Source organism: Triturus cristatus, chromosome 8 (genome assembly GCF_964204655.1).
Source record: "Triturus cristatus chromosome 8, aTriCri1.1, whole genome shotgun sequence".
NCBI lineage: Eukaryota > Metazoa > Chordata > Amphibia > Caudata > Salamandridae > Triturus > Triturus cristatus.
Genome location: NC_140591.1, coordinates 508,574,250 through 508,598,262, shown reverse-complemented (window position 1 = coordinate 508,598,262; position 24,013 = coordinate 508,574,250).

The window sequence follows — 24,013 nt, the reverse complement described above, 5'->3', positions numbered from 1 at the left end:
ATAAGAAAACAGATGATATATTTCTACTTTTTTGCCACCTGTGGGTCAGTTCATATACAAGAGACTCAGCTTTGGTGTCTCTTCAGTGCCTACAATTTTTCAAGATGCAATTCGAAGACTTATCCAGCTTGTATAAAACACCTTCAATTACAGTGATGAAATCCTGATTTTTGGCAGCACAAGGAAAGAGCATGATAAGGCACTCTTTAAAGTATGTCAACTCCTTAATGATGCTGGCCTATCTACAATTGTAAATTTCATAAGACACAACTCAAGTTCTTTGAACACATATTCTCAGATAATGGCATGATGCCTGACCTGGTGAAAGTAAAAGCCCTCTCAGAAACCAAGCCCCCTCAAGACATGACCCTATTACAGTCCTTCAGTGGGATGGCCAGCTACTGCACTAGAAACATAGGGACAATGCCACTCTTAGTACTCCATTGTGTGACTTGACGAAGAAGGGCATCAAGTTTTAATGATGACAGGACTGTAGAAGAAGTTTCAGAGACATCAAAGAGGCCATTAAAAAAGCAACAGCTGTCACCTATTTTGACCTCAAACTCCACACTAAAGTCACAGTTGATGCAAGCTCAGTGGGGCTGGAGCCGTCTTAGCACAACACAGTGGTCCATGTTGGGTAGCTCTAGGCATGGAAAAATGTATTTACAGGTTGGCAAGTCTAATACTTAGCGTAAACACGTCAGATGTGATACTGTCACGAAGACTGGCTTGAGCGGAAAGTCTGTCAGCGAGAAATTTTCTGAGCAAACCAGATTCCCCATGGTGAAATGTTTTCAAAATCTTGTAATGTAAAATTTACAGTAGTTTTGCTTTTTTAATTTAAATTTCACAAACACGTACCCAAACCTGCTAATAACTAGCTGCTACGTCTTGCTTAGGCCTTACTGGTATTGTTTGTTACACATACGCTCCTTTCTAACTGTGAACTGTCATTTAAAACTGTGGGAGAATGCCAGATTAACAGTTGATACACACACATATAGCAATTCTTTTAATGTGAACTAAAGCAAATTGATATTGCTGTTTCAATTACTACAACAATCTGTCTGGAATATAGTAACAGTGTGTGCAGTTTGGCAGGGAACAGAAAACGTATTTTTCAGAAATTTTCTAACACCTTTTTTTTCTTCTAACTGCTTATAATTTACAACAGTGAGGGATATTCTGTCTGTGTACACATTTTTATTTAAACTAGGCTGAGGGATTGGTGGACCTAGAGGAGGAAATTGATCACAAAAAATATCAAAAGAAATTCTGGGGCTTGAAATGGAACCTGAAAATTTGATACAAGTCTACAAGGTGCATGTAAATGTCGCTAATGGAACCTGATATATTTCGTCAAGGGTTTTATTAACAAACCTCTTGGCACTTGTTGATGGCCAGATGGCAAAGTAATTGAGAGGGATATTTAGGCAGCGCCAATATTTACATTTACATCAGACTGGCCCAGAAAGCATCATACTGTCTGCTGCAGTAATCAGAGAATATGTATAACACACTGACAATCATCACTGGGTAGTTATAGTTAGGTCAAACTTTCCGTAGAAAGAGCATTTTGTGTTGCTGTAGTAACTGTGCTGCCATTTGACTATCGTTCATGAAACCATCCCAAAAAGGTTCATCCACCTCTGCTGTGTCCTGGAAAGTTTTGGGGTGATCTGTCCAATAGAGGCCAAAACAAAAGAGGTCCCAAAGTGCTGAACCTCATGCAATTTCCATAGGAAAAATTAGATAACGATACATAAAAAACATCTGAATAGAATCACAGCAAATCTGTCAGACAGCTAGATATTTATTTAGAAAGTGTGTTTTTGTAATTTGCTGTAATTCTGTTCAGTTGTTTTAGAAAACTTAGAGGTTTAAAATTCATAGATATCTGTTGCCACAGGCCTCTCGTTGAAAGTCACATCGTACTGCACAGTCTGATTGGCTAGGTCTACTGGAATCCTGCAATCCCAAGTGATGTGATTGACAACCTCAAAATTTTTGCAAAGAACATTGGACATGGTTTCTGTGTTTTGTAATTGCATGATGAATAGAAGGCTAGGCGGCAGACTACGGCTCCCTTACCCCTGTTAGTTATGGGGGTTTGGAGGTGGAGTCCTAGAGGGACTTGCCCAAGTGGGAAAATACAAAAAACAAAATCAATGGTCAGTCAATGGGACTCCCATGATCCTGAGGGAGAACAGCAGGATCAGATTTTAGAATAAAAGCGCACTAAGGAGCAAAGCGCCTACTATACACACCCAAATCCCTGAACAAAACATCATGGAGAGTTCTCTGCTTTCAGACATTCACGTCCCATTGTTCAAGGCCTTTTTAAACACACACACTTCACCCATACCAGGCGGGTAGATGATCTTTTGTGCGCAATTGATATGATGTGTATACACACAGCCTACGCCGGCTACGAAGTCTTCAAGATGAGCCTACTCCCTTCCTTCACCCATGCCCCCTTAGGTGGTAAAGACCCTACCAAGCATACTGTTTGAAATGGGGGTCTCTAGTTGGCAGTGGTATGCACCCTATCCAAGAAGGGACACTCACCTCTAGTTAGGGTATGTGACCCTTGCTCACCCATTGGTAGCTTGGCACAAACAGTCAGGCTTAGCTCAGAAGCAATGTGAAATTCATTTGCACATGAAACATACAGCAAAACAGTAAAGACACTACAACTGGACAGCATACCAGTTTAGAAAAATAAACACTCTATCTAAACCTAACATGACAAAAACAACAAAAATCCAACACACCGAACTCAAGATATCATTTTTTAAAGGTTTAAGCAATTCTGTCCATAGAACTCTGGATGTGGTGATTTTAGCACAAAGTACCTTTGATGTGGCAAAACCTAGATGAAAAACAGCCGCAAAGGTGTGAAGCATCAGAAAACACAACAATGCATAGATTCTTGAGTCCCAGGGGAATGGAGGCCTCAGTTCTGCGGTACACAGGAGAAGTTTTGCATCGATTCATTACTGCGATGAGAAGCGATGCATCGAAATCCGAAAGCGGTTCCTTTCTGTGGGGCAATATGCTGGAAACTTGATACACAGGTGCGATGCATGGAAAATTGATGCTCCCAGAAGCGACTAGGCACTGCATCGATCCTTGAACTTCAGCGATGCAATGGTGATTCAGTCACACACACAGGCCTGCATCAGAGTCACAGTGGGTGTCTCAGAAGTCAGAGACACCATACTCAGGACTTGGGATACAGCAAACTTGGAGCAATGCAAACTGGCAAGGCTTCAATTTTCCCAGCTGCGAACATGCACTGCGTCAATCCCTCAGCCGCAGCGTGGTGATGCTTAGGTTTATCAGCCGCACGGCATGCGTGCTGGGGGAAAAACAGGGACAGATGGTCGCCTCATGGATTTTCATCTTCTTTCTACAGCAAAGCCACCTCCAGGGGCCCAGAACTGGAATTGGCACCACTTGGCAGGTCAGAACTCCCAGCAGAGGAATCCAGGGGCTGCAGGTAAAGTCTTTGATGGACCCGAGCATTCTTAACAGGAGGCAAGCACACACAAGCCCTTGGAGAATCTTCTCAATCAGGATACAAAGCAAAGTCCAGTCCTTTGCCTCTCCATGAAAGACAAAGCACCTTATACCCCTTTTAGCCTTTGAAGTACGCATACTACAAAGGATAGCCTTGGTAGTGCACAGGTCCAGCCTTGCTCTGTTCTGGCTCCAGACACACTAAAGGGGAATGGAAACAGCATAGTGAGAGGATAAACGCAGCCCTATACAAGAGTCAATGACAACTCTTCACACCACTCTAGCTCAGTAAGGCCCATCACCCTGGTGATGGGCAATCACGATATGCAAGGCACACCTCAGCTCTCTTTGTGTGACTGTTTAAATTGAAAGCACAAACAGCTCAACTGTCAGTCTAACCAGAAATGGATTCCACAGGCAAGCAGAAGCACTGGATGGTAAAGTAAGAATATGCCCACTTTCTAAAAAAAACACAAGGAGATGATGGACATAGTGCTGAAACTTTTCGGACACTCACCCCCAGTCACAGATCTTGGTTGAATCCATCATTGTTCCTTAGCTCACTTTGCCACCCCAGTTCAGACCCAACCATTTGCAAATCAGTCATGACCCAGTTCCTCATGGGAACAGTCCAGCCCGAACCTCCAAGCCAGGTCTTCCCTGGACCGGAAATAATCATCATGGACCTGTTTCGGGGTAACACCCCCTCATCAGCCAGGTTAGCTTGAATCCAGTGGCAAAGTGAGAAAGGGACCCACATCTGGGCATACCCTGCCAGCTTAGGGCAAACAAAGCAAACACAAGGAGATGATTGACAGAGTGCTGAAACCTTTCAGACACTCACTCCCAGTCACAGATCTGGGTTAAATTCCTCATCGTTCTTTAGCTCAGTTCACCACCCCAGTTCAGACCAAGTCATTTGCAAATCAGTCTTAACCCTGTTCCTCATGGCAACAGTCCGGACCTAACTGCCAAGCCAGGTCTTCCCTGGAACAGAAACAACCATCTTGGGAGCAGTTTCGGGGTGATTCTCCTCATCAGCCAGGCTAGCTTGAACCGAGTGCCAAAGTGGCATTTTCAAACACACAATTTAAAAAGCACCTTCAAAGAATAATATGTTTTAAAATTCAGAGTTCAGGTAACCGAAACTCAAAATCTCCATCTCTTCCCAATTGAAAGTTACATTTGTAGGAAATGACAAGGCAACTCCGATGATATCCTAAGGAAGAGTCAGTCCTTGCAATAGTGAAAAGCAAAATGGCAGTATTTCCCTATTAGGACATGTAAAATACACCTAGAAATGTTCTACCTTTCACATACAATGTGCCTTACCCATGGGGCTACCATGGGCCTACCTTAGGGGTACCTTACATGCAGTAAAAGGGAAGGGTCGGGCCTGGCATGTGGGTGCACTTGCGAGGTTGACATGGTAGTTTAAAACTGTGCATGCAGACACTGCAGTGGCAGGCCTGAGGCATGTTTGAAGTGGTACTCATGAGGGTGGCACTAGTAGCGTTTGATTTACAGGCTCTGGGCACACACAGTGAACTTTACTAGGGACTTACCAGTAAATCAAATATGCCAATCTTGGATAACCAATCACAATTACCATTTACACCAGAGGGCATATGCACTTCAGCACTGATAAGCAGTGGTAAAGTGCCCAGAGTCCTAGAGCCAACAAAAAAAGCTCAGGAAAATAGGAGGAAGAAGTCAAAAGGTTTGGGTATAACCCTGAAAAAAGGGCCAGGTCCAACACACCCCCTCACTAAAGTGACAAAGTGCCTACTAGGCACACACTAAGCGCTGTATGAAAGACCTAATGGAGATCCCACTCCTTTGAGACATCTATGCCTCATTAGGTGTGTAAGCCCCTACTACGCACACCGTTTACCCTGTACCAGAGTATTTGCGGGTAGGTGATCTCTTGGATACAATCAATGAGATGTGAGTGCACTGGGCCCTACAACACACAGCCTGAGCCTTGTACAGAAGTCTTCAATAGAGCCCACTCTTTCCAGACGCTCATCCTTCCTTAAGTGGGAAAGACACTACTACACATACCCTACTCCCTGTACAGAAGACCTCACAGAGAGCCCACTTCTTTCAGGAATTCATGCCTCACTAGGATAGTAAAACCTCAATTGCACACTCTCTCATTAAGGTGGTAAAGTACCTACTACGCACACCCTAAACCCTGAACAGTAGACCTCTACTACACACTTCTGCACTATGGTGACAAAAGGCCCATTGCGTACACCCTAAGATCTGTACAGAAGACATTACGGACAGCCCACTTCCATGAGGCATCCATACCCCATTAGGTGTTCAAGTCTGTTCAAGTCTGCCCTACATACACTGGTTACCCTGTACCAGGCTATTTGTGGGTAGTCGATCTCTTGATTATAATCAATAAGATATGAATTGCCAAGCCCCTCCAACTCACAGAGTACTCCTTCTACAAAAAATGTCCATAAAGCCCACATAAAAGTCTTCCTCAGGTTGAAAAGACCTTACTAAACACGCCCATTGCCCTATACAGAACACTTCACAGAGAGCCCATTCCTTGCAGACATCCATGCGCCATTCGGTGCCAAAGAACCTATTACGCACACTTCACTAAAATGGGAAAGTATCTAGTATGCACACTATAAGCTCTATATAAAAGACCTGTGGGAGAGCCTATTCCTTTCACACATTTAAGCCCCATTAGGTGTGAAGCCCCTACTTCACACACCCATCGCCTTGTACTAGACTATGTGGGTAGGCAATATCTCAGGCACAATAAGTATGATGTGAGTGCACATACCCCTACAAAACACAGTACAGAAGTCTTCAGGAACAATCTACTCTCTCCTGACAGACAGGCCACTTAGGTTATTTTTTAAATCTGAAAATGGTACAGCAATGCTCTTGCATTACAGGTTAAATACCCATAAAAATGAGGTCAGTTCTGCAGAGTCCCACCGAACTGAAAATATTAAACAAAAAATATGTTTAATAAATATTTTCTATAATTGGTCATAAGCTGGCTCTGAAAAGAGCTGTTGTGTAGTGTTTTGTGCTCACTTATAGGTAGAACTGAATATATTCATTGATGTTCTAAGCAAAATCCTATTCCCTTCTGCTGGATTAATGGACTCCATCCCTACAGTAGACACCAGACATGTCAAAGCAGATATTAATGTGGTATATTGAGCCCATTCCATGGTAAAGGAAAAATGCAAAAATTGCTTTGTTGACATGTTTCTAAGATTTCTCAATCTTGGGACAAAATTGGCTTGACCACTGACACTTCTGCCTTTGACATATGTTTGATTAGAAGACAGTTTGAGGGAAGAGTGCCACCAAGTGTTCAAAGGTTTCCTTCATTTGAATTTCAAGTCCATCTTCTGTGATTGTGCCAAAATTGTTGCCATCACAATGCACGTTCATTAAGTCTGGGTGCTCACAATTCAAAATGCGTTCAACTATAGGTAGCAATTTATGCCATTCCATGCCTCTGTGGCCAATCCAAGTAATGACCAAACTGCTGGTGAACTGTCACCAGTGTACTGAGTGCACAGCTATAAGGCATGAAATGAACTATTAATGTAAGCACTTGAACAAGGTACTTGAATTGAATAACATAAACAGTTGTAAACGGAAAATATAGGACTGATGAATCCGAAAGTTGTTAGAAAGGAACTATTTTTATATTAAATTATACACAGCATCAATGAATGCATCAATAACATTGAAAATACAAGTCCATCAATGTGTATAAACTTGAAGTTAACAACGTAAATATACGTCAGTTCATAAACAAGTGCCGAATGCATTTCGGGATTAGAAAACATCCCTTCTTCAGGGGCCGCTATGAACAAAAAAATACACTTTAGAAGCAAATATTAAAGCATACAACGTTGTCACAATGAAAGAAAGTATGAAAAGACAGATACAAGATGCATGGTCCACAGTGACAAAATGAGAACTTCTAGTCAGTTTCATGACTTTAGCAATGAGGAAACAAAGAGCGTGAATATGGGTGTGCTCATAGGGGGAAAAAAAAGATTCATGTACAATGTGCCACTGAACGAGAGAAAAGAAAGTGCAAAATACCAGGCATCCACCATGTGTATTGGTGCAAACTCGATGAGAGAACAAAAGTGATTCATGCAAAGCTACGTGAAACTCCCATGTGTAAATAGAAGAACTCGAAAAAGCTTACTGAAAATAGATAGACGTAAAAAGAAACCCTTAGGGGCTGCCAGCCGGGATTTCTAAAGGAGTTGACGAAAACTTCGGAAACGAGCTCTGAAAAAAGGTACATAAAAAATTAAAGGAGAGGTGTGAAGGGAGACTAGAGAAAGTGGATAATCGCTGTGAAAAAGAACTTACTAATGCTGTCACGAATGAAACACGCAATAAAGGAGGTGTAAACAGCCGTAGCGTGATGGACCGCTACAATGGAAAATAGAAATGCATATCAGTGTAGTGCCCAAAGGAAAAGTGAAAGTGTGAACCAAACAAAGACGTCGGAGTAAATACCTGGGGTCATGAAACATGCTGAGCGTGTACTTCTAGCGTAGTGGAAAGAACTGCACCAAAAAACGGAGAACAAACAAAGACAAGCGGGTTACCTCCGTGGTCGGTGTACTGAATTAATGATAAAAGTAGAGACGTGAACCAAGAAGTACGCTTACCAGTGACCGTGGTGCAAACCGAAGTGACCGTTTCATATTCGTGCCGAGGCAAAGTGAAAGACAGGGTGGAGTGTAAACTGGTGATTAAAAACGAGAGCGGGATCACGTGGGCAACAGAAGTGGGCAGAAAAAGAAACAACGGACTGTAGAAGGAACCAAAGAACCGCCATGTTGGAAAAGCTCAAGAAAAGAAAAACAACTGTGCTATGACTAGTATGTGGTGTACGCTGAATGCAAAAACAGAAGGACAAACGTGTGAAAGAGGTGAAACAGGGTGCTAAATTGTAAGAAACATAGACAGACGAAAAAACGAGGTGGGAAAATGAGAGACTGCAGCAAAATAGACGGAAACGAAAAAAATAGCACAAAGTAGTAAGACGAAAAAAAGATGAATAACTGGATCCACTAAAACAAGAAAATACGAAGGAAATAAAAAACAAAAGAAAAAAGAAGGAAAATGTCAAAAACGAGTGGCAAAGAGCTGAATGCTAGACAGGAAAAGAACATAAACTTGGCAAAAACAGATAATGTGTGAAAACAAAGAATTGCTAAAGATGAAACAAACTCACATTCTGGAGGACATTACAGAAAACATTGCATTTCCAATTTGTCATTTAACCAGTGGGGCAGTAACGTCTGCAAGAACTTGGTCTACCAAACTTCTCTCTGCGATAGTAACCTAACATTATTAGTAGACAAGTTAAGTGGAATGATTTCGAGAATAGTATATCTCAGCTGGGCAATAGTGTGTTGGTGTTCTAACCAATGCGTGACTAGATGTGATTTGAGGCTCTTTGTGCGAATCAAACTTTTGTGTTCAGAAATTCTGACTTTGATTTTGCGTGATGTTTTACCAACATACAGTAAACCACATGGACATTTAATGGTATAGATGACATTAATACTATTGCAATTGCCAGTGAATCTCAACATTATGGTTTTGCCTGAATGAGGGTGGTGAATAATATTGCCAATAATGGCATTATGGCAATTCACGCAATTATAACATTTTTGCATGCCTTTAAACTGGTCATTGTTGGCTTTGCTAGTAGATGACAACATGTCTTTGATGTTTTTACTGCGTGTATACACGAATAATGGGTCAGTAGCAAACAGGCCATTGAAGTCCGGTTCATGCTTCAGTAATTCCCATCTATTAATGTCAAGTAATGTCCACCTGAGGAAATTCAAGATACCTGTCAATTCCGTCATTTTTGGCTTGCTCCCTAGCGCAGAAGACAAAGCTGTTGCTCACAAGCCACACTCGAACGGTCATGTCACTATGCTAATCATGAGACAGGAGGAGTAGAAAGATAAGTATTTTGGAAAGCATGCAGTTTGAAAAGAAATACATATTTTACAGTGGTAGGTAAGTTATTACTTGCAGTGTGTGTTATAAAATAGTAATGTTAGGTATTTTGTGACCACCTGTTCTTTTGTTAATTCTGATTTGAAAAAAATAAGTTTTAAGTATAGTGGTAACAGCTGTTGGTTTACACGCCAAGAAAACATATCGACTTCCAATTGAAAGATTTAGCATGCATGCAGACTATGTCTATTGATTTGTTGAACTGGATGCATGTTTGTATTCAGCATTAACCTGGTTTCCCCTTGGCTACTCCTGTAGAGTACTGCCAGTGGGGGGAGAGTTTGATGTCTTTTATAAATAAACTTTTGTGCTGTTTAACATGTACAGTTTCATCAATCTGAACAGTTGAATTTTAGTTGCAGAAATCTTATAAGCAGACAAATATTTGTGTGCATGGAATCACTTATGCACACTTACCAACCCCTACAACACATTATCTTTTCCCTATATAGAGCTCTTTACGGATAGGCCAGTCTTGCAACAAACCCAACTAAGCACAGTCTTTAATTGGTAGAAAGCTGTTTACGGGCAGGCCAGTTCCTTATCAAATCCTACTACATAGAGCTTTTGCTTTGCACAGGGGTCTTTATGGACAAGGCATTCTCTCACCAATACCTACTAGATACAGCCTTTGCCCTGTACAGTTAATTCTCTGTATTCAAGGAACCATGTTTCAACATTCACATTGATATTCTTCATGGAAAATATTTTGATTTGGGTGGCAAGCATGTACTACAGATACCCTAATCTTGTGCAGCATTTGTCACTGTCGATGGAGAAACATCATCTCCAGTGCCCACATATTCCTAGGGGTGACAGTGCTGCACTATACAAATGCTGATTGATTGATTGATTGACTGATAGTCCACACAGTCCACATATCTCAGGTTGCTTAGGGGACAAATCCTTACTACGTACTCCCTATTTTTTGTAGAGTAGATTTTAAGGAGAGGCCTGATCCTTGAGGTTTCTATGATCTCATGGTCCTGTAAATGGCCATGGCTTAACTACGCACACCCAATGCCTTTTAGAGAAGTCTTCACAGAGAGATCTCTTTGATTAAGCACCCTAGTTCCATTAGCACATTGATTACTAATTTGCACACGCTGTGCCTTGTTCAGAATTCTTCACGCAGAGTGCAGTTGTTTCAGACATTGAAGTCGCTTTAAATGGTCCAGTTGTAATGTAAATTTTGTACAACATTTCTTATTGATAGTCATTTACTAGAAGACACTCATGGCCCGTTGGTGGGTCTGTGTGTACTGTGCACATCTTATCTTTTTCTTGTAGAAACTTGCTCCAGGTGCCCTGTTTCCTCTTTTGCCTTGGGGGAACCCCACAAGACTCAGCACAGATACCCGTGTGCTCTGGCAAGAGTCTCAGACTCATTAATAAACCTCACTGCGTGATGCTTGTGGTTGGGTCCTGCGAGACTCTTGCAAAAGCACACAGGGGTGCTTGCTGAATCTTGCAAGACTCCTGATGGAGCTCTGCAGGGGACAACAAGAAACAATATACAATTGAGAGTTGGGGAAATGGCTATCCTCTCACCAAAAGTAACGTGTGTTGTAGAATGAACTATTGTATTGTAGTATGATATCCTAAGAAGCAATACTACTTTTCAGAAGTAAGGGAAGGCTTGACAGAGGTTAGATTAAGTTAATAGGTTGATGTTCCCTTTATACTTTTGAAAAAAAGCTTGAATCTGATTGGATGCAGGGCTTGACGCCCAGCATAACCTTTGCTAAAACAGTTTATCTCTGGTTAGTGTGACGGTGTTAGCTGTGAACTCTCTTCTGATTCCGATACCCAGAAGTGTTCTATTATGAGTATTTCACAAAGTCCTTTATCCGTCTATTTTCAACATACAGCTTCTTTTACAGACAATCGAAGATACAGTGAAAATATTTTAAATGTATTTTAGCGCACACATAATTATTAATATACTTTTATAAAATATGTTACACAATTGGATGTATATTAAGACTTACTTATTATTGTTCATAATAATAATTTAAGTGCTTAAATAATACTGTGATTAGCTAGTTTTATTTATATAACAGTTTTTAAAATGTGCAGATATCCTTACCAAAGAAAATAAATTGTATCTACAGCATGTTTAATAATGTTTATTCAACTATAAGAAAATTTACTATTATGTGGTTTCTTTTCATATGATTCCAGATAGCATAGATTTGTTTCTTTTGAGAAGGAGTTCACCTATAAAGTGTGATCTACTTTACATAGGAAAATATGCGTTAAAAATGATATTTTCTGGTTTTAATGATGTGGGAATGATTGTAGTTACAGTTTGAGACTGGAAGTTACTAGAACTTTTCGTGCCACATATTGCAGTACTATAATTGATCTTGTTCTTCAGTTGAACCTCTATGTGGTATTTTTATGCTAGGTATTTATTTTTGTTGGTTTCTTATAAAACAGAGTATATGTAATGTACTGGCCACCCTAAATGAATGATGTAGATGCGAATAGTGTTTTTATTATTGCTGATTGAATGTTTAGATGGAATTAGTATGCCCTCTCGTAGAGTGTTAACACACTAGATGTTATTGATATGGTTGTTTAGCTTGTGTGTTGTTTGAACAGTGCTGATTGATAGGCTAAGGGTGTCATAGTTTTGTAATAGGAAAGTATATAGCAGGTACAAATGTAAAAAAATAGATGTCTCTATGTTTTTATACTATAATGTGTGCTATGCTGTTCACCATGTTATCTGAACATACTTTCTGTAACTATACAAGGCCATTTAGGTAGCCTTGCCCCTAATTCACACAGCCTTTGTCTTTTGCAGTACTATTAGTGATCAGGTCAGTCCCTTCAGGTATTCAAGGACCATTATATGGGCAAGTAGCTACTACACATACCCTTTGCTTTCCTCAGAGCTCTTCATGGAGTGTGCACTTCAGATAATCAGCACCATTAGTTGTATTAAGGGACCAGATCTCTACTGCGCACAGTATTTGCTCTGTTTACAGGTCTTTACAGAGAGTCCACTCTCTTTTTCTTTTTTTTTAGTTTTATATAGCGCGAACTAGACCCGAAACATTGGGTATCAGAGCGCTTTACATAAGCACCAGTTTCGTTATAGATGGACACATTCATTTTTGTTAGGCATGGGGAGATTACGTGATTTGCCCAGAATCATAGGTTGTTGAGCGTCGTTGCCGAGACTCGAACCCTGTTCCCCAGCTTTGAGGTTGACCCCTCTCTTTAGAAACCCAAGACCCATATGGGGTAATCTTTACTACAGAGAGGAGGTAAAGCATGTTGGAGAGAGGCCAGACCCTTCAGAAACTCAATCCCTACTATGTATGCTATGCCCTGCTACACATAGCCTTTACTGTGCAGTTCTTCACTGGGAATAACTCTCTCCAGACTTTGAAACCCCATTAGCTGAGTAAGCCTCTACTATGTGTATTGTGCCATGAATACAAATGTTCATGGAGAGGCCTACTCTTTCCCGACTAAGCCCCTTTACATAGCCAAGCACATAGTATGCAAAAGCATTGCCATGTGCACAGCTCTTCACGAGAAGACTAGTCCCTCCAGATACCCAAGCACCATTAGTGCTTTTTTTTAGTGCAGCTCAGTCATGAAGAGGCCAGTACAGCAGGAGAAGCATATTGCATTACACGACAAGCCTTTGAAATGTGCAGGTTTCGCCTTGTGTATAGGTGTTCACGGAGAGACCAGTCCCTCCAGACTATGAAGACCTATTAGTTGGCCCAGTCTCAACTACATATGGTCTTTGCTCTTTGTACATATGCTCACAGATAGGCAAGTCAATCCACACAAATAAGCTCCATTAAAAAAACAAGTATCTACTATGCACAGCCTACCCTATATACAGGTTTTCTATGGGAGGCCAGTTCCTTCAGAGGTTGAAGCCCCATTGTGTGAGGAAACCCTTAGTACATCCACTGTTCTCCATCTGCACAACTCATTCACAGAGAATCCACTTCCTCTAGAAACAGAAGCCCTATTAGATGGCTACGGTATGTTAATGATCAGCTTTCCCACAATGCAAAGACCTTCATGGAGAGACCTGTCCCTCCAGACAATAAAGGCCCCTGGAGAGGCCAGTCCAATCAGACAACGGAGACCCATTAGGTGGCAAATCCCTGGAATGCACAGTCTTCACCCTGGGTACAGCTGTTTACAGACATGCCAGTCTCTCCAGACATTCAAGCACCATTAGGTGCACTAGACCTGACTACACACAGTGTTTGCTTTGTGTACAATTCATCGCTGACAGGGCAGTGCCTCCACCAAGCTGTTCCACATTATATACACAAGCACCTCCTATGTACAAACCTTACTCTGTGGACTTTTCTTCCTAGAAAGGTAAGTACGTTTAGACACCCAAGCCCAACTATGTAGGAAATCTCTCCTACATACAGGCTGCTACTTCTGTAGAGCTCAATGATGAAAAGGCCAGTCCCTTTAGAGGAGACTGACTAGTGTTAGTTTCAGCAAGGAAATGAATGAATTTAATGCTACATCAGCAAAGTTTGTTTTCGTTGCCATTGTGCAAGCTACAAGGCACAAACAGGTAATTATTGGTGAAAAAGCTGAAGAAAGAGATCTAGGACAGTGGTTCAAACTTTAGTAGCTGAGGAATGATTTGATCTATGATTCAGATACGTTGAATGCAATTACTGCAGTAGCAAACTGGATGCAGGTGCGGCCAGCACATGTAACAGTGGTGGGGTGGGGTGGGGCACGGCGGTTGGGGGAAGTTGACAGGCGGCAGGATAGGTAAAATTAAATAAAAAAATAAATAAAACCACTTACCTTGTGCTCATTGAATCGCTGAGCCGTCAATGCGGTGAGTGCAAGGTAAGTGTTTTCTTTTTATTTTACCTATCCTGTCGTCTGTCAACCCCCCACTGCCCGCCGCTCTTACCTGTGCCAGCCACGCCTGACTGGACTACAATAAATTGTCTCAGACAGGCATTCACAGTGATTTATGTATCTTTCCAATTCCATCTGACCTTCATCACTTGCATGTGTATGAAAGTATAGTTATTCAAATTGTCCATCATTTCTAAGCTACAGTATGCATGGAGGCAAAAACTTCACATTTTCCACCAACAGATTTACTGAAAGACCTAAAAGGAAATGTTGTATATCTTCCACTAGACTTAAAAGCGAACATTAAAACTCTGGGTTTAGACCGATATGTTGAAGTACCACTCATGGTTTCGGTGAACAGTGTGCCAACAAAACACAAAACAATGGCCTGGAACTGGTTATGGCAAATAAGGTTAAAAAAAAATACAATATCTGTAAGTAGAAAACAAATTCTACAAGGATATAGATGTGGAGGTACATTTGAGTTGACAGGGCACTCATGCTTCAAAGTTTAAACACAGTGGCCAGTTTGAAAGAGTAGATTCGACAAAAGCACAAACAATGTATGAACATTATAGTATTCATCCTCTACACTCAGGAAATATGATGGATGATGCATCAGAATTATACCAAAAGTGGAGGCAAGTAAAAGAGTAGCTTATTAGTTTGTGGAGAAAAAATGTAGGAGCCTGATGTGTTCCACTTCTATTTTCCACAAGACGGAGAGGTTGGTGTGATGATTGTTGATTTCAGATTCCTGCTTCAGAGTATAGGTCAACTAGACTGTATTCTGAAGATCTACAATTCAGACAAAATATTGTATATATGTTTCATCTTCTGTATGAAAGTGAACTGTTTTTTGTGAGCTATGCAGTAGCAGATATTCTCAATACAGGTGCAGGATTCCTGAATATCACTCCCAGATGTTTTCTGGAAAACGTTTGTGGAAAACATTACATTCTTGAGTTTGCTTGGCATGATCTGCATTTATTCCCAGGCAAGCTATCTCAAAAAATTGGCGGTATCAGTTTTAAAACACTTAGATAATTGTGCTCAATGGATCCAGCAAATGTTTGCAGGGATTTTAGCTATAGATTTCAAGTCATGCTTCCCTTCATCTGCAACAAAATAAAATACTCCACTAGGCGAGGTTGTTGACTACTTCTGGAGGAAAGAATATCAAGTTAGAGGTGCTCCACATATTGACATTACTGTGGCTAAAGGGTGCAATGAAATTTGGAATGGATACTGGTGAATCAGTATTGTCATACATTGAGCAGTACATCACCTATGAGATGCCAAATGAACACTTAGGCAACTCGTGCTGTGAGCCCCGTAGTAATAAGTGTGGAAAATACTGCGATTGCAGTTACAGAGTGAGAAGTAGAAGGAATCACAACAGGAAGTAGGAAAAGAAGCAACTTTATTTTCAATATAGAAGGAGCCCATGCCTAGCACAACATCACCCTGTGGCTTCCAACCGTATTCTGTCTAGAGAAGGTCCAGTTGGAATCCACAACACGTACGGCCAGAACATCAAATGTCAACCAAACAAAAACATATAGCTAAACAGGTAAGTCAATGCAAAGTGAAACAGACATAAAACTATAATAAACTCCCTACATCATGTTTCCCTTTTCAAAGCAAAGTGGGAGCTTTCCACAAAATATCAAATTGATACACACGCTGCAACGTAAAACTTTGAATTAATATAAATAATAATCTTTATATTTTGCTGGCATAGACACATTGCGAGAGAGATGGGCATTTTGTTCTCGAACAGCGAAGTTTCTCTGCTTGTCTGAGTTTAATTGTTCATTCCTCAAGTCAGCAGCGTTTGGTAGCTCCAACACAGAAGACGTATTGTTTTATGCATTGAGACTTTATGTCTCTTCTGCTTTGGAAGAAAGTGAACCAGATGAAGTCGAATCATTTTGGTTTCTATCTCCTAAACTGACAGACATTGAACCAGAAACAGAAGATCCATGTTTACTAACGCTTCTTGCCAACTAAGAAAAAGCTTGACAAGATTCTTCATTCAAACTATCATTGTACTTATTAATTCCTCTTGCCTGCGTTGAAGATAGATTGACTAAGCATTTTTTACTCACCATCCTTTCTTATTAAGCAAAACTGAGCCTTTGGATACTCTAATTATTTGTTAAGGTGCAGTATACAGTAACTCACATTTTTTGATTTTTTTAAAATCAAAACCCATTCTCTAATTTGAAACTCTCTGTCCTTCACACCATGTTTGCTGTTGAAATATGTTTTGTGAATCCCCTGTTGTTTTGAAACTCTGTGCAACATCTTTTAATTCTTCCCAAATATATTTGACATCCCTAGAAATTAAGGGGGCGATTACGATGCGGACCGTAAAGACTCCGACCGATGGTCGGAGCTTTCCTGGCTGCATTGTAAGGGACTGCTAGGTTCACTTTCCAACCACCGCATTATAATGCTGGTGGTCAGAAAGTAAACAGGACAGTTATTCGGGCTGCTTGAGCCCGTCGGCCAGACATAATCGGCTTATAATACAAAGGGCGGGCCTTTCCGCCGTTGGAATTACGATGCACGGTTTCCGACATAGTTTCAATGCCTGCCTGTCGGACATGGAAACCATGTTGGAAAGCATGTGTGGTGGTCCACTGCAGGGTCCCATTAGGTGCGTGGTTTCTGATTGGGGCCAAGGGGGCTCCAATGGTGCTACCCTGTTCACCTTGAGGTGCCTGGCACAGGGTGCAGGGATGAACAACACCTCCCAATTCTCAATGGGAGATTGTGTCACAGCCGGTCCTATTGAGAAATAAGAATGTGTGACTGAACAGAGTTCGGACGTATTGTAATTGGCTGGTCGGGCCGAAGACCAGAGGCTGGCCGGTCAGAACAGCCGACCAGAGGTCGGTCGGTCACAGGACTATCGTAATCAGGCCCTAAATGTTTAACTCTGAACAAGCTTTAGATTCAGGGTCTCTCTTTCAGAGGAGTCGAAAACATGAAACACCCGTTGTATTATTTGTAGTGGTTACATATGTCCACAGTTTTCTTCTTAACACATCCTCCACTGGTGCTCCAACAGCTATAGCTGACTGGATGCTTTCTTTCATGAAATTGTTCATCCTCTACACCAAACCATTTGAGGTTGGAGAATATAACCCCACCCCCAAATGTTTGATATAGTGCAAAGTAATCACATCTTTTTTGATGTGAAGTGTGTTCCATTATCTGTCACTATCTTTTTAGGAGAGCCTTCAATTTTAAATACTCTTCTTAGAAATGTATCTGCACATGACATAGTGGGTGCTGCTGTAAACTTAAAGCAGACCCACTACGAGAAATAGTTTATTACAACCAATACATACCTCTTTTGAATTGCTAAGATATCAAATAGACCAGCAAAATCTAAGGCCACCTTCAACCACACCTCATCAAGCAGAGGTACCATATGCAATGGAGTTTGGGACATCTTCTAATGTTTATCAGAAATAAGGCAGACCGTGCATTTCCCTATCCAGCTAACAACTTGCATCCATGACAGGCCACCAAAAATATTGATTTAAATTTCTGCATGTTCCACCTATCCCAATGTGCCCTTTGTGTGCTTCTTTAATTAATTTCTCACTGATTGAGACAGGTGGAACACAGAAATCATTTCATAGTAGCAAAACTCCTTTTTCATTTGAGAGCTCACTCCCTACTTGTGCATATGGTTTTAAAGTGGACACTAAAGACCATTTTTTTTTGGCCATCTAATTTTGACAAACTCTATTGTAGACAGTAATACATTATCTCTTTCCACCGCTTCCAACTATTCTTTTAAAAAGATAAGACCTTTAGAATCTATTCCATCTCCTACCAATGCTAAAACACTTTCCAGATCATCATCCTTTTTCTAAATCTTGAGGTGAAATGTTCAGGGATATCCTATATTTTTTTAATAATTCTTTTTATTAACATGTGTGTCATGCAGCATAGATGGCTTTTGGAGAAGCAATCATCATACATCATACTAAACATGTAATAGTAGCTTTTACATTAAAACACATGGTCTTCATCATATCGGCGCTTTTTTGGCCCATCATCTCCTTTGTTCTGTCCCAAAGCTAGGAAGGATCCCAGATGCCAAACTTATCCTCTAATCCCTCGATCTTCCCACACCTTAAAAACATTGGAAAGCCCTCCAGTCCCCCCTACAACTTCTCCTATTTCTTGGTGCACCCCTACTCAGATACACGACTCATTCTGCTTCCTGACACCAGTCAATGTCCGATATCCATCCGTCTATAGTCATGGTGCCCCCTTGCTCCATGCCCTTGCTATATTTGGCTATGCCACCCCGGCCACCAGTGTTAGCCAGATATTTCAAAACCTAGGCTATGGTTCCTCCCTGGATATATTTAAAATTAGCCTCCTGGCATCCACCAGGACCGATCATGACATCACCTGGGCCATCATTTCTGGTACACGAAGCACACAAAGGAGTGCCATCACCTCCAGTCAGATGATAGGAACTACATGGTATTAAACATGGATCACACCGTGGAAATTGCCAAGGACATTGCGACACTAGTGGAGGAGGGTTTGGCAAACAACTGGATCTCCAAACATGAGGCAGACTATCTTACCAGAGATCAACCAAAGAAACCCTATTTCTATATATTGCCAAAAATCCACAAACCTACTAGGCCACCACCCAGTACCCATTGTGTTGGGTATTGGCTTCATTCTGGAACCTTTATCACAATTCTGTGAATTTTATCTGAAACCCCTTGTCCAGAAATTGCCTGCCGACTTACAGGATACACTTGACATCCTTAATTTGATCAAAGATATGGATTTCGACCCTGAAAGTGAGTTTTTATTGGGTTTGGACATCGAAGCCCTGTATACTAACATTCCACAAAAGGAAATGCTACAGGTGTTAGAAGAGATCCTGTTTGAGGAAGAATGGACATACCAACCCCCATGAGCTTTTATCCTTAACCTGGCTGAAATAGCCTTGATGAGAATCTTCTTTGAGTTTGAAGGGACCTTGCATCTGTAGACCCACGGGACCTCCATGGGGAGTACATTTGCCCCCAGCCTAGCCGGTCTATATGTCGGAGCTTTTCAGAAAACCATGATTTATAACAGTAGAAGCCCTTGGTCTGATAACATCAGACTTTGGTGCTGTTACATTGATGACGTACTGGTGATCTGAAAGGGAGATGCACACTTGGTTACCCAATTCCTTGACTGGCTTAATAGCAGGAACTCCTTTCTACATTTTACATCCACAGTAAGCAAAATGGGATTACCTTTTCTAGATTTAGTAATTGAACCTAAAAGGGGTAAACTCTCCACCAGGGTCCACCACAAACCCACAGATAAGAACTCACTGCTATCATATGATAGCTTCCACCCAAAATCACTAAGGAAGAACCTACCTGTGGGCCAGTTCTTCAGATTAAGGTGAAACTGTACTGAGAGAATTACTTTTAAGGAGGAAGCAGCCCTCCTCACGAATAAACTCAATCCGAGAGGATACCCTAGGCACACTATTCCAAAAACCAGGAAAAGAGCGGCCAATACGAAGAGGGAAAACTATTGGAGAAAACTGTTAAATCACCAACAGACAAACCAGTATGTGTAACAACGTTCAACACGGCTTCACATCAAATCAAACAAATGATACTGAAACATTGGCGCATACTCAATGTAAACCATATGAATATAGCAAAACCCCTCTTTTCTTTCAAAAGAAGTGCGAATCTCAAAGACATGTTGGTACACACCAGACCAATCACACCACAATAGAGGAGGATAGAGCCAACTGGCAGGCTTTCCCCGCTCCGAGAACACTCGAGGTGTGGGCCGTGTAGTGTGTGTCATCTCACTAAAAATACGAAAACCATAGATGTGGGTCTGACCTACCCATGGGAGCAGAGGACACTGTAACTCTGACTCCGTGATCTACCTCATCACATGCTCCTGCCAAAAACGACCAGCAGAAAGGTTAAGAGACGTATTATGGAGCATCATACTACTGTCAGGTGTTTTAAATCTAACAGAAAACTCACAGTACACTACCTAGAGAAACAACACCCTACAAAAGATATAGCGTGGACAGTAATAGAAAGACCTAGGGCCATATTCACAAGGAGCTATTGCCAAATTAACGGCACTTTATCGCAGCCAAAGTCATGATAAATTTACCTTCCCATTCACAAGGTGGTGCTAACAGCCCACAGCATCAGTTTACCCGCAATTGCAGCTGCAAAAAACATCGCCACAGAGGATCACTGCAACTATCGCTAATGAGATGCAGAGTGGGTGTTCCCGTGCCAAAAGCTGTGACAACACCACACCTCAATATTCTCAATGACCAGACTGATCGGTGATAAAAACACAAAACAGACGTTAAGGCTCGTAAGCACCAGGAAATCTACACCTGCTCTGACCTGGTGTTAAGTCGGACGGCAGCCAGCACCACAAAAAGGAGATCAGCCCAGGGCCACATCGGAAGGGCAACAGATGCCATGGAGCCACCCATCATGCAGCCCGGCCACCCAAGAGGTCCACACCACCCACCGACACCACCCCCCAGACCACCCCTCCCTGGCACCCCCCCAACAAAGACATGCCACATCAGTTACACATGTACAATATATTCTGCATGATGTCGCACAATCACAACAGTTGAGAGGCATGTGTCATCACAGAAATGAGCATCACACATTCACTTTCTCACAGCCTGCAAGACAAAAAACATGATGAGAAGGTGTGTCCTGCGCACATCAAAGGTCAGAGAGAGAGAGCGAAGGAGAGAGAGAGAAGAAGAGAGGGAGAGATAGAGAGAGAGAGAAGAAGGGAGAGAGAGGGAGAGCGAGAGAAGGGAAAGAGAGAGAGAGAAAGTGAGAGGGAAGAAGGGAGAGAGATAGAGAGAGAGAGAGAAGAAAGGAGAGATAGAGAGGGAGAGAGAGAGAAGAAGGGAGAGAGAGGAAGAGAGGGAGAGGGAGAAGAAGGGAGAGCGAGAGAGAGATAGAGAGAGAGAGAAGAATGGAGAGAGAGAGAGAGAGAGAGAGAGAGAGGGGGAGAGAGAGAGAGAAGAAGGGAGAGGGAGAGAGAGAGAGAGAGAAGAAGAGAGAGAGAGATAGGGAGAGAGAGAGGGAGAGAGAGAGAGAAAGAGAACCGCCCCTGCGCACCAAGGCCACACTGCTCACCTGCTGCCACCGGTGTGTCTGCAACCACGTGCCGGTATGTAGAGCAGTACACTAGGACACACATCTGAGTCAGAGCCATCATCTGAAACAGAGTCCAGACACATGACTGGCACAGTACACACACTTGCACAAGACAACAGCACCTGCCCGTCCATGCACAACCAGGCAGAGGCATCACAAAGGCACCCGCCACCCACGGAGCATGCCTGCCCATGCACACCCAGGCCTCACTGCTCACCTTCTGCCACCGGCGTGGAGACCGGATGTCCCACCACGTTCCGCTGCAAGTTCTGGCCTACACTGCAGTCCAGCAGAAAACTGAGTTGCGCAGACCGCCGGGACGGGGCATCATCACAGGGTGCCCACCCGCTCAGCAGCTTAAGGTGCCACCGTCCCATGGTTGGGTGCCTGTGCCTGCCACAATGCGCCAGGTGTGACTAAACCTGTGCAACCCAAGTCAGCACCACGTGGTGGTCGGCTCATGCTGTACACAGGCCTGGGTTGCCACTTATCCTGTGCAACCCCAGTCAGTGCCACGTGGTGGTCGACCCATGCCGTATGCAGGCCTGGGTTCCCACCAACGCTGTGCGCAAACAATCTCTTGGGCTCTTCATGATTGGGATCCGTGGTGTCCCTCATCCAGTCGCCACGGTCAGAGCAGAATGTGACGTCATCGGCCCCTTATATTGGAGGAGTCACATGGCCTGTGACGCCTGTCCTGGATGGATGTCGTGTGCGTGCAAACCTGCCTTCAGAGAGTGGCTCTGACATGCTGAAAACTAGACCAGTGACATGCACACCACCAGCAGTATGCCTGCGACGGGTAGCAAGGATGGCCCCCCCTCTGAGCGTAAGTGGAGTGGTCTGGCCTGCCATACGCTGGACCAGCGCACGGCTTGCCACAATGATATGTGGGATCTGGGCATGGTTCAGTCCATGTCCGGACATGGAAGTGAGTGATGCGTGTGTCCCTGTTGTAGTGTCCATGGGACCTGGTACACAAAATGTAATGTAGCACCCTCTGACTGGCATCCCACAGGATGAGCATCATTGACGCAAGGGTAATCACTGCCCCTACATTCATCCACACATGCATACATGACTGATGAAAGACGTGACACAGCAGTGCGTCAATGGATGTTTATTGCACATCCAGTGCAGTTATGTTGCTGGAGCAGTTCAGGGCAATGCCCAGCACACTACACAATATGGGCCCGTGGAGGGCCAGCCAGAATCCATCCGGGGATGACAAGTCCTGCTGAAGGGAAGGGTACAGTCCGCAGCCTGGTCGCTATGTCATTGGTCACCAATCCGGAAGTGGCAGTCCATGTCGCTGTCCAAGGTGAGTGAATCGGAGTGTGTCGTGGGTCAGTGTAAGGTCATGAGGCCATGTGCGGGACCAAGCAGAAACAAGCCAGGTGGTGGAATGAATGCTAGTGCCTGGTCCTTCTGACCACAGTCCCATCTGCATCCTCGTCCCCGGGTGTGTGCCCTGCCCCACCTGTGGGTGTTGCAGAACCGGCTGCCGCACTGTGTGCCACTGACACATCAGGGGCCTGAGTGGATCTGGCTGCCGCACTGGGTGGCACTGACACACCAGGGGGCGGGGATGGTGATGTGGATGGTGTGGGGGCAGCAGCATTCATCTGCACCACGCCTTGTAGCGGCAATGCCATGGTTGAGGTCAGTAGGGCATGATAGATTCCAGCTACATTTCGATGATGTGCAGCAGGCGGTGGCCCCCATACGCACTATGTCCTTCATAAGCCTCCATATGTGTGCCAGCTCACGGCTGGCATCACTGGAGCCACCCTGAGTGGACAGATGTTCTTCTGTCCACGTCATGACTCCAGCGATGTCAGTCAGGGCTCGTTGGAGACCATGGGGTGGACATAGACACCCTAGGATGGCGTCCAGTTTGGCAGCCATGATGCCGAAACCCACCCGCACCTGCTCAGCTGTCTCCATCTGGTACTCCAGCACACGGCGTTGGAAGGCCATGTGTTGTTCCTGGAGGTCTTGGGAGGGTGCCGGGACTGTGGGTGCCTCCTGCTGGGTGGTTTGGGTGGTGGGTGGGGTCTCATTGATGTAGCTGGCCTGCCCTGAGCCCTGAGCCTGGAGGTGAGCGGCGGATGAGGTCAATGATGTCTTGGATGTTTTGCGTGTCGATGCTAGCGTGTCCTCATCATCATCCGTGAAGAGTGGCTGGGACTGCTCTGCAGGAGGTGTTGATGGTGCCCCTGCGATGTGAAGGGGAGATGGTGTCCACATGTGTGTAGATGCATGGTACAGGTTGACATTCTGACAGCATGGCATTGTACATTGTGACAGTCTGTGGATCTGGGCGATGACCCAGT